Source organism: Pipistrellus hanaki, assembly GCF_964339955.1.
Source record: "Pipistrellus hanaki genome assembly, chromosome: 4".
NCBI lineage: Eukaryota > Metazoa > Chordata > Mammalia > Chiroptera > Vespertilionidae > Pipistrellus > Pipistrellus hanaki.
In genome coordinates this window covers 72,464,202-72,472,768 of record NC_140506.1, presented here as the reverse complement: position 1 = coordinate 72,472,768, position 8,567 = coordinate 72,464,202, and the positions used below count along the sequence as shown (strand labels likewise).

General features: G+C 53.5%; 1 protein-coding gene across 6 annotated transcripts in view; it reads left to right on the top strand.

Moving 5' to 3' along the window:
• The first annotated feature begins 241 nt into the window (after positions 1 to 241).
• Positions 242 to 8,567, top strand: part of SRRM3 (serine/arginine repetitive matrix 3) — a 58,238-nt gene continuing 49,912 nt past the window's right edge. For all 6 annotated transcript variants that reach the window (XM_084881547.1, XM_084881546.1, XM_084881545.1 and 3 more), the window contains exon 1: positions 242 to 419. The gene's annotated coding sequence lies outside the window, so the exon portion shown is untranslated. The remainder of the gene's footprint in view (positions 420 to 8,567) is intronic.

Below are 8,567 nucleotides of genomic sequence, written 5' to 3'. Positions count from 1 at the left end.
CGAACTTCTTCACTCCAGCTCCAAATAAATAATCTCCCTTGCTCCGGATGCCGCTCGCATCTGGCGTGCCCCCACCCACAAGGAGTGGAACAGACGTCCCTGAGTGGAAATCCCCCAATGCCCCATTTCTAGCCTCTGCTGCGGGGTGGAGAGGCCTCCACACCTACAGAGGGCGCTGTGGGCGCCAGTCCGCTCTGGCCGGCCGGCGGGCAGGGAGACCGCCTCCATGGTAGTGCGCTGTCCAGCATTTCAGCAAGCGGCGGCGGCGACGGCGCCCGCGAGGAGACAGAGGGCGCGGGGCTGTGGAGACCCGCGGAGCTGCCCTGGCCAGCTGAGGAGGTGGCCCGGAGGCAGTCTGGACAAGCGGGGTCGGAGAGCCTGGCTCGAGCGGCCGGGGGAGCGCGGCAGTCAGCAGGGAGGTGAGAGCCCCTGGTGGGGCGGGGGCATTTCCCAGAGGGGCTGGGGCGGGGTAGAACCTCGGGCCTCCCTAGCTGGGCTGGGGAGCTCAGAGTCCGCCGGCCCCCTAACAGAGGGTAGGTTGGGGGACTGCTGGAGTGTTTGGCCGGGGATGCGAGGCACCTGGAGAACAGAGATGAGGAATGTTGTTCATTTCACAGAGAGGAATGGAGAAAGTGAGAACCCTTCAGGGTCATGGGCAGACTCCTCTGGGTATAAATGGCCATGGCCTGCCCATGAGAATGCTGGAGAGCCCTCCAACTGCAGCCCAATTGCCCTCCCTCAACTGAGGAGTAAGACGTGCTCCCTAGGGAAGGGAGAGACCCTGTGGAGATGCTGGTCACTGGGAGTGGCGGAGGGACCAGGCCCCCATCTGAATGCCCGGCTTCTGTCCAGCAGGGAGTAGCCCCTTTCTCACCTGCCCATATGCCCCTGGGAAGGCAGGAGCTGGCAATGAGAACTGGGTCTCACACAGGATGGCGTTTACCCTCCACACTGGGAAGAGGATGGAGGACATCGAAGTGAAAATAGCCACAAAGAGTTTAGTGGGGCTCTCTGGGTGCCCAAGGAGAGCTTCTGGAGCTCAGACTGGGCCTAAACCCAGAGCATATCCCTGGTAAAAAGAAGATATGAGAGAAGAGACGCAGCCTCTGTTGTGCATCCTCCTCCCCCTCCCTCTCAGGGCTCCTGCCTGGGCAGTGTTGAAGCCTCCTGCAGTTCCTGCTCCTGACAGCAGGTTCATTGTGGGGAAGGATTTGGGGGAGAGCAAGAGAAGGGTAGCCAGTTCTGGCCTGGGACCCCAATGCCTGGGCTCTATCTTAGCCATAACTTCTCATTCCCCTGAGACCTCATTCACTCACCCACTTCTGGCAACAGGGGGCCTGTGCTGATGTTCTGTCCTAAGTCAAGAGAAAAGGCAGACACTTTGATGGAGAGCAGGACAGGAGCTGGAGAATTTCTCTGTCAAGGGGGCATCTTAAGGTCATGTTCCCAGCATGTGCCAGATTCTTCCCCAGCCCAAAATAGGACCAAGCTGGCTAGGAAATTGCTCCCACATAACACCAGCTTCTTGGTTCCTTAATTTTGTACCCCACCCCACTCTCTTGTGAGGGGTGAGGGGGGATTCTTAAAGTGTGGATAAAGACTTGATTGGATTTTAAGAGGTGGGGTGGATAGGTTTGGAGTCATGGATTATGGTATCTGAGACATGGGTTCAAATTTAAGTTATGTGATTTCAAAAGCCACTTAACTTCATGAGCCTGTTTCCTGATTTGTGAAATAGGTATAGTGTTAATAGTATCTACTTTGCTGTTCAAAGAAATAATCCAGATAATGGATGGAAAACTATTTTTAAGCTGTAAAATACTGGGCAAGTGTTAATAAATTGAATGCAAGTAAGAATTTCTTAAGAAGGAGCTGGATAAAGGTGGAAAAGTTTTTAGCAATTGTCTAAAGCACATCTTTCTGTTCCCAGGGGATGTGGGCATTGGTGGAGGGCCTGATACCAGCTCCATGCTAGGCACAATGCTACATTCGACTCAGTAAATCCTCACAAAAACTTCACAAGGCAGCCATCATTGTCCCTATTTCACAGCTGAGACAAGAGACTTGACTGACTTTCCCAAGGTCATGAAGCCACACAAGCTGTCCCTTGGTATCAAAGCTCAGTAAAGTGTCAGCTTCTTGACTCATGCTGCCGGCTTTCCAGGTGGGGAGCCTGAGGCATATGAGTGAAGGGCAGGTGTGCAGCACAGGAAGGAGCTGACTCCCTCAAGGTCAGCTGGGTTATTTGAAGGTGGAATGTCCTTTGAACTGGCCAGCTGGGTACCCCCACCTCAGCCCACCCCTGCCACTGCCATTCATGCCTGTCAAAGAGTCTGGGTCTGACAGGCCTATCTGCTCACTGTTGCACCCGTTCTTACCTCCTCAGCCTGCCAGGTTCTTGCTGACCTGGGAAAGCTGGGGACTGCCAGTTCCTTTCTGAAGTAGTTAGTCCTCTCCCCTGAGATGGGGCCTTGGTCACGAGCAACTGCCTCATGGCTGTCCTGTGCCTCCTCTACTGATCTTTCCCTTCCTCTGACCGCTTCCCGTTGCCTTCAGGGGCAGAATCAAGCTCCCCCTGTCCCAGAGGTCAGCCTGGGGCTCTGCTAAGGAGATGGGAGGAGCCTACCCTCCTCTCTAACTCCTATACACACTCTGAGCCCCTGCCATAGACCTGTCACTTCACATGCATTATCTCATTTCGCGCTCATATAACCTGGTATATTTCGTCCTCATAACCTGGTCCTTTTCACAGAGGTGCAGAGCAAGGCCTGGAAGTGACATGACTTTCCCAAAGTCACGGAGCAAAGTCTTGGAGCATCCCTAGCCCACTGCCTAAGGGGCCCCGTGTGGCTTCCACACACAGGTTCCCTGGGGGAAGGTCAACCAGAGCACCGTGGGCCAGTGGGAGTTGGAGGGAGCCGTGTGGTGGAGGTGACTGACGGGCTCTGGGCCAGGAGTCCAAAGACTTTCTTCCTGGGCCCATCTCTGACCCTGGCTTCTTGTGTGACCTTGAACAGGTCTCTTTCTTCTCTGGGCCTCAGTGTCCTCAACCACAAAATGATAGGTCTTTAGTAGATGACCCCAAAGGTCCTGCTAGCACCAAGATTTTTACATCTCTCTGCTCTATAAATCTGTAGGTTGGGAATCCTGAGGTTCCATCTGCAGAAATAGAAGTCACCTCCAGGGTTTCGAGGTTTGATTTATTCATTGGAGCTGAGATTTAAAAGGTACCCATCCCTCACACCTATAAACTTGAGGTTTTAACTTAAGGGAGAAAACATGGCGTAGGCCCAGTAGCTCATCTGGACATTCCAGCCAGAAGCCTTCTGGCCCAGGATTTGAGATGATCCGCAGGTTCCCTGAAGATGCCCTGCGCACACCTCCCAGAGTTGTTTGCTGGAGTCCAGAAGGCCCCAAAGCACATATGCGCAGGCCCCTTGTCCAGGTGCAATGGTTGAGGCTTATTCATGGCATCTTGGGGACAGGGAGGGATTTTGCAGATGTTGCTCTTAAGAAAGGACACAGGGCCCTGCAGAGGGGGTGGGTCGATAGGTAACTCGTCCAGGCCCATTGGGGAGGGGCAGCCAGATAAGAAACGGAGAAGTTCCCTCTTAATTCCAATGCCTGGGCTCAGTGAAAGGATGGGGAGCTCAGAGAGGGGAAGGGTTTAGTGAGGAAAGAGAGGATCAGAGAGAATGCCCACAGTGAGAGTGGATTCAGAGAGGAAGGGGATAGGAGGTGCTCAATGAGGAAACAGAGAGATCAGTGAGAAGGTGGGAAGAGCAGAGGGGCTTATGACAGTGAAGAGCTCATTAGAGACCCCAGCCTGGCCCAGATCTTCATAGTGGTTTAGTGCCTGCTGCCACCTCTGGATTTCTGCCCCCTCACCTTCCTCTGGGTCATGAGCCCAGGAGGCACAGCTCCATCCCCACAGGCCAAGTCCTGTTGATTCCGTGTCACCCAGAATGGGGCTCTCAGGGGGCTTAGGCAGGAGTGCCAGTTCCAGGTTGCCCAGGCTGACTTTTGGTCTGGGAGAAAGACCTCAGGGGCCATGTGGGCCTTGGCTCCAGAGCAGCCCCAAAACCCAGGAACTCCCACCCTGCCACCAAAAGCCAGCCGACTGCAGCACCACTTCCTGGGCAGTCAGCCTGGCCTCAGCCTCCTGCCACCCCCACCCTGGCCTGCTGCCCACTGCAGAAGCTTCTCTGCCAGCTGGAGCTGGTGGGCAGTGCCACAGCTCCCTTAGCATTCTGCCGGGGCCTGTGAGAGCCATGAAGCAGCCCGGACCCAGTGAACAGGACCTTGGGGTACAGGCAGCTTACCTGGGGAGCTCTTGCCTTCATTTTCTGGCATTGAGTATGGCCTAGTGGCTTTGGAACCTCTCCCCATAATGAGCCCCTTCCCACCACATTCCCCAGAACTCCCCAGGATGGAGACAGGTAAAAGTAAGTTTCAGTGAAGTCTTTTGATTTTTTTAAAAAAGATGACACCTCTTTATTGTACAAGATTTGTGAAGTAGAGAAAATAAGAATCATCAAAGATAGCTACCACCCAAAGAGAGCCACTGTGAACAAAGCAGGGGGGAGAATTCCCTTCCAGGATTTTTGTCGCTGTGTTCATAGGTACTCAGAGTTAAATAACTGGCAAGATGCTGTTGGGGGAAACAGCATCCAATTTTTTCACTCTGTCATGAGAATTTTCTGATGTCTTCAAAGATTCTTCAAAAAAGCTTACAATTAATGGCCATAGGAAGGCTGGGCATGGGTGGGGTTGCTTCCCAGGGAACCAGGGAAAGCCGCAGGGAGAACCTTGCCCCTCCTTTACCCTCCTGAGTGGGGCACACCTTCAGGGGCTGCTGGCTGTGGTTTCCCATGGAGAGGATGGCTATGGAGCTGTGACCGTGTCAGCCAGGGACTGATGTCCTCAGTCCACCCGCTGCCAGCACAAAGGTGGGTAGGGTCAAGGCACAAGGGAGTCATATATCCCCTGAAGAGCCTGGATCCAATAAAACCTTAAAAGAGGAAATCTGGCAACTGCTCATTTTCTGGGCTCTGATCTCACCTGGGCCCCATCCTCTCAATCAGGTTTTAATCTTCTCCTGTAAAATAGGCACACTGATACCATCCTCCACGTGTGCCATGAGAAGTGACTCAGGTAGTGGGTCTGAATGCTCCCAGGGAAGAGAATACCCAGTGTACTCCCCAGAGACGGTGGTTATGTGAGTGTGTGACACACAATCAACATCTATGACTGCCCCCTATATTCTGGGCACAGGAGGAACACTGAGGACCCCTGACCTCGAGGAGCTCCCAGACTAGTGGAGGGAACTGACAGTGACGACCTATTGAGACTCTACTGGGACTAAGATGTCCACAGTGATGTGGCAGCCAAAGAAAGCTTCTGGGAGAGGGACATTGAAGTTGGGCCTTGGAAAATGACAAGGAGGGTACCAGACAGAGCAGACACAGGCATGGAACTCCAGAAAATAGCATGGGCAACAGCACAAAAGTCCTGGTGAACTAAGGGGATAATGAATGACCTAATATAGCCATAGCACAGAGGACATTCCTGGATAGAAAGGGCAACCAGGGGAGGTGGTGGTCTGGCTCAGGTCTATGAGGACCTTGAAAACCACTGTAAGAGCTGGGAATTTATTTGGAAATCCATGGGAGTCATGGAAGGCTTTGGAGCAGTGTCATGAAACCATCAGATGTGCCCACTATGGCTGCATTTGGTGGGGGATGGAGGAGGATGGAGATGAAGAGACCAAGGGCAGAGAGGCCGGGGAGGAGGTGATGGTAGCGTGGGAGAGGGGACAGGTGCCGGAGTCACTTCTCTGGGAGATTTGACAGGGGTGTGTGTGTATGTGCTCCAGGCTAGGTTCTCTCAGAGAGAAAGGAAAACCCATGGATCAAGGGCAGAATGAGAAGTGGGGCAGTCTGTTCTCTGTGCCCAGTCTGTTCTCTGTGCCCATCCCAGCTGCTGGCACAGACTTCAGTATCAGACAGAGAACCCCAGGCTGGGTGGGTAAGCTTCAGGACTGGCAGGGGAGCCCAGCCACCCCTTCTCCAAATAGGATGCCAGAAGGGGCTTCTGGGATTGTAAAGAAGCTGGGACACTCAGCAGGCCCTGCCTCTGTGCAGTCCTGTCTCCCCTCCTTGCTTGGCATGGCCTGACACATGCACCTTGATTCTTGTGGCCCACCCATTGTTATCCCCAGAACACCTCTCTTCCCTGCCTCCCAACTTCTCTCTTCCTCTGTCCCATGATTCTCATACTTCGAAAGAATAGGTGGTCATTCATTCATTCATTGAACATTTTCTCAGCAGGTCCTGTGGACTGAAAAGCTCAAGTATCATTGTTATCCCCAAACCCTGTAGAAGGCACTGGAGAAAGGGAAGAGCCAGTCTAGTGGGGAGCAAGGCTAATAACTGGTGGATGGTGTGGGATGGAATATGGTTAAGTGGGATCATCCCCAGAGCTGCTGGGTATCTGTGGTGGTGGGAGGGTTGCCTGATCAGGTGACTTTGGAGCCAGTATTTACACATGGGTCCTCATAGGATGAGTACAGGTTGGCTAGGAGGGGAAGCAGGGGAAGAGCATTTCGTACAGAGGGAACGGCATGAGAAGAACTATGGAGGAGGGACGAGCACCAGGCACTTGTAGAAAAGTGTGGCTGGCCGAAACTGGTTTGGCTCAGTGGATAGAGCGTTGGCCTGCAGGCTGAAAGGTCCTGGGTTTGATTCTGGACATGGGCATGTACCTTGGTTGCGGGCACATACCCAGTGGCGGGGGGGGGGGGGGGTGTGTGCAGGAGGCAGCTGATCGATGATTCTCTCTCATCAATGTTTCTAATTCTCTATCCCTCTCTTTCCTCTCTGTAAAATATATATCTGAAAAGAAAGAAAAGTGTGGCTGGAGAATCAGGGCCTGGCCTGAAGGGCAAAGGGCCAGGCTGGAGAGAGGCCTCAAGAAGGGCTTTATTGTTAGGTGGGGAGTCTAACCTTCCTTCTGTAGGTGGCAGAGAAACCAAGGGCTGTTTCCAGCAGGTAAGCCCAGAGCCAGAGCTGTTTTAGGAAGGTCACCCCTGAAGGGCGAGCGTGATTTGGACAGATGGAGAGGACAGGGGGCCTGCAGAGTGCTGCCAGGATACAGGTCACATGGCCTGGGGCCTCTCCTTCTGCAGCTCTGCTCCTCCCAACCTGGGACATCCAGAACCACGGCAGTGTGGTCTTTAGATGCAGAGTACCTGCCTCGGCATTTCTAGAACATCCCATAAAAAGCAGATTTCTGGGACCCACCCATCCCATTCAGAATCTGAGTGTGGGGCTGTGGGGGTTTATACTTTTTAAGGCTTCCAGGTAACGGTACATTTAGAGTTGAGAGTTGGTGTCTCATTGCTTTGCACCTGCTGTTCCCTTTAGCTGGATCCCCTTCTTCCTCTTTTTCTACCTCCTTGAACTTCAGACTCTGCTCACATGTCTCTGAGCAATGCTCATTCTGAGCCCTCTCCTCTGCATGCCTCCAAGTGCCCAGTTTGCCTTTCCATCTCCCTCAGTAATCAGCTCTAGGGGTCTCATGTACGAACTAATTTGTCCTCACAACATCCTATGAAGGAGCCAGGTCACAGCAGAGGATACGGAGGTATGTCAGCATCACCCAGGAAGATGTGGTAGGACCACAGAGGCTGCACTGTTCTGTGATGCCCCAGACCAGGAGTTCTTTGAGGGCAGGGACCCTGTATCATTCATGGTTGCAGGTCCCCAGTGCAAGCACAGGGCATGGCATGTGGGAGGTGCTCAGTTTCCCCATCTGTAGGATGGGCTTAAGGATGACAGCTCCCCTCTAGGGGGCTGCTCTGCAGCTTGGGGATGTCCTCAGTCTTAATGGGGTTGTAAGCTGTGAGGTGTGCGATCTGGGTGGGGCTGGTGAGAGGGTCCAGCAACAAAAGCCAGGACTTCTCTCTGGGCTTTTAGGATGAATTTCCCAGACAGAAGGCCTTTTCCCCTAAGTTCAGCCACTCTCATAGAATTCAGACCCTCTTGACACTGGCCAGGCGCTGGGAGCAATCTTATGGCTGGGCATGGTGAGACAACCTGATGACAATTCCCTGGGCTGATGGCAGAGCCAGGTGGGAGAAGCCCAGCTGCAGAAGCAGCCCTCACTGCCAGTCTGACCTGATAGGGCTTGTGCCTTCCCAGAGCAGAGGAACCCCTCTCCCTATCATTCCTGCCTCCCACCCACAATCCCTCAGGTTATTGTCAATGATGTTTTAATTAACTGCTTAATTAACTATTTAGGCTAATCAGATTAATTGACATTAATTGGCTACCATTTGTCAAGGACCCTGCAAAGCTGTGCCTCAGAGTTGAAGTGTGTGACTGGGGCTGGCAGGGGAGTCAGGGAGGAGCTGTCATTGTGCTGTGGAGCTGGGGACAGCCGGTGGCAGGCAGTGGACACCAGGACTGCTGCCCAGAGACTGTGTGCCTCTCGGTGGTTCTCTGCTGGGCCCTTCACAGCTGGGTTCTGGCTCTTCACCTTCAGGAAGTGCCACCTCTTCCTCTTCC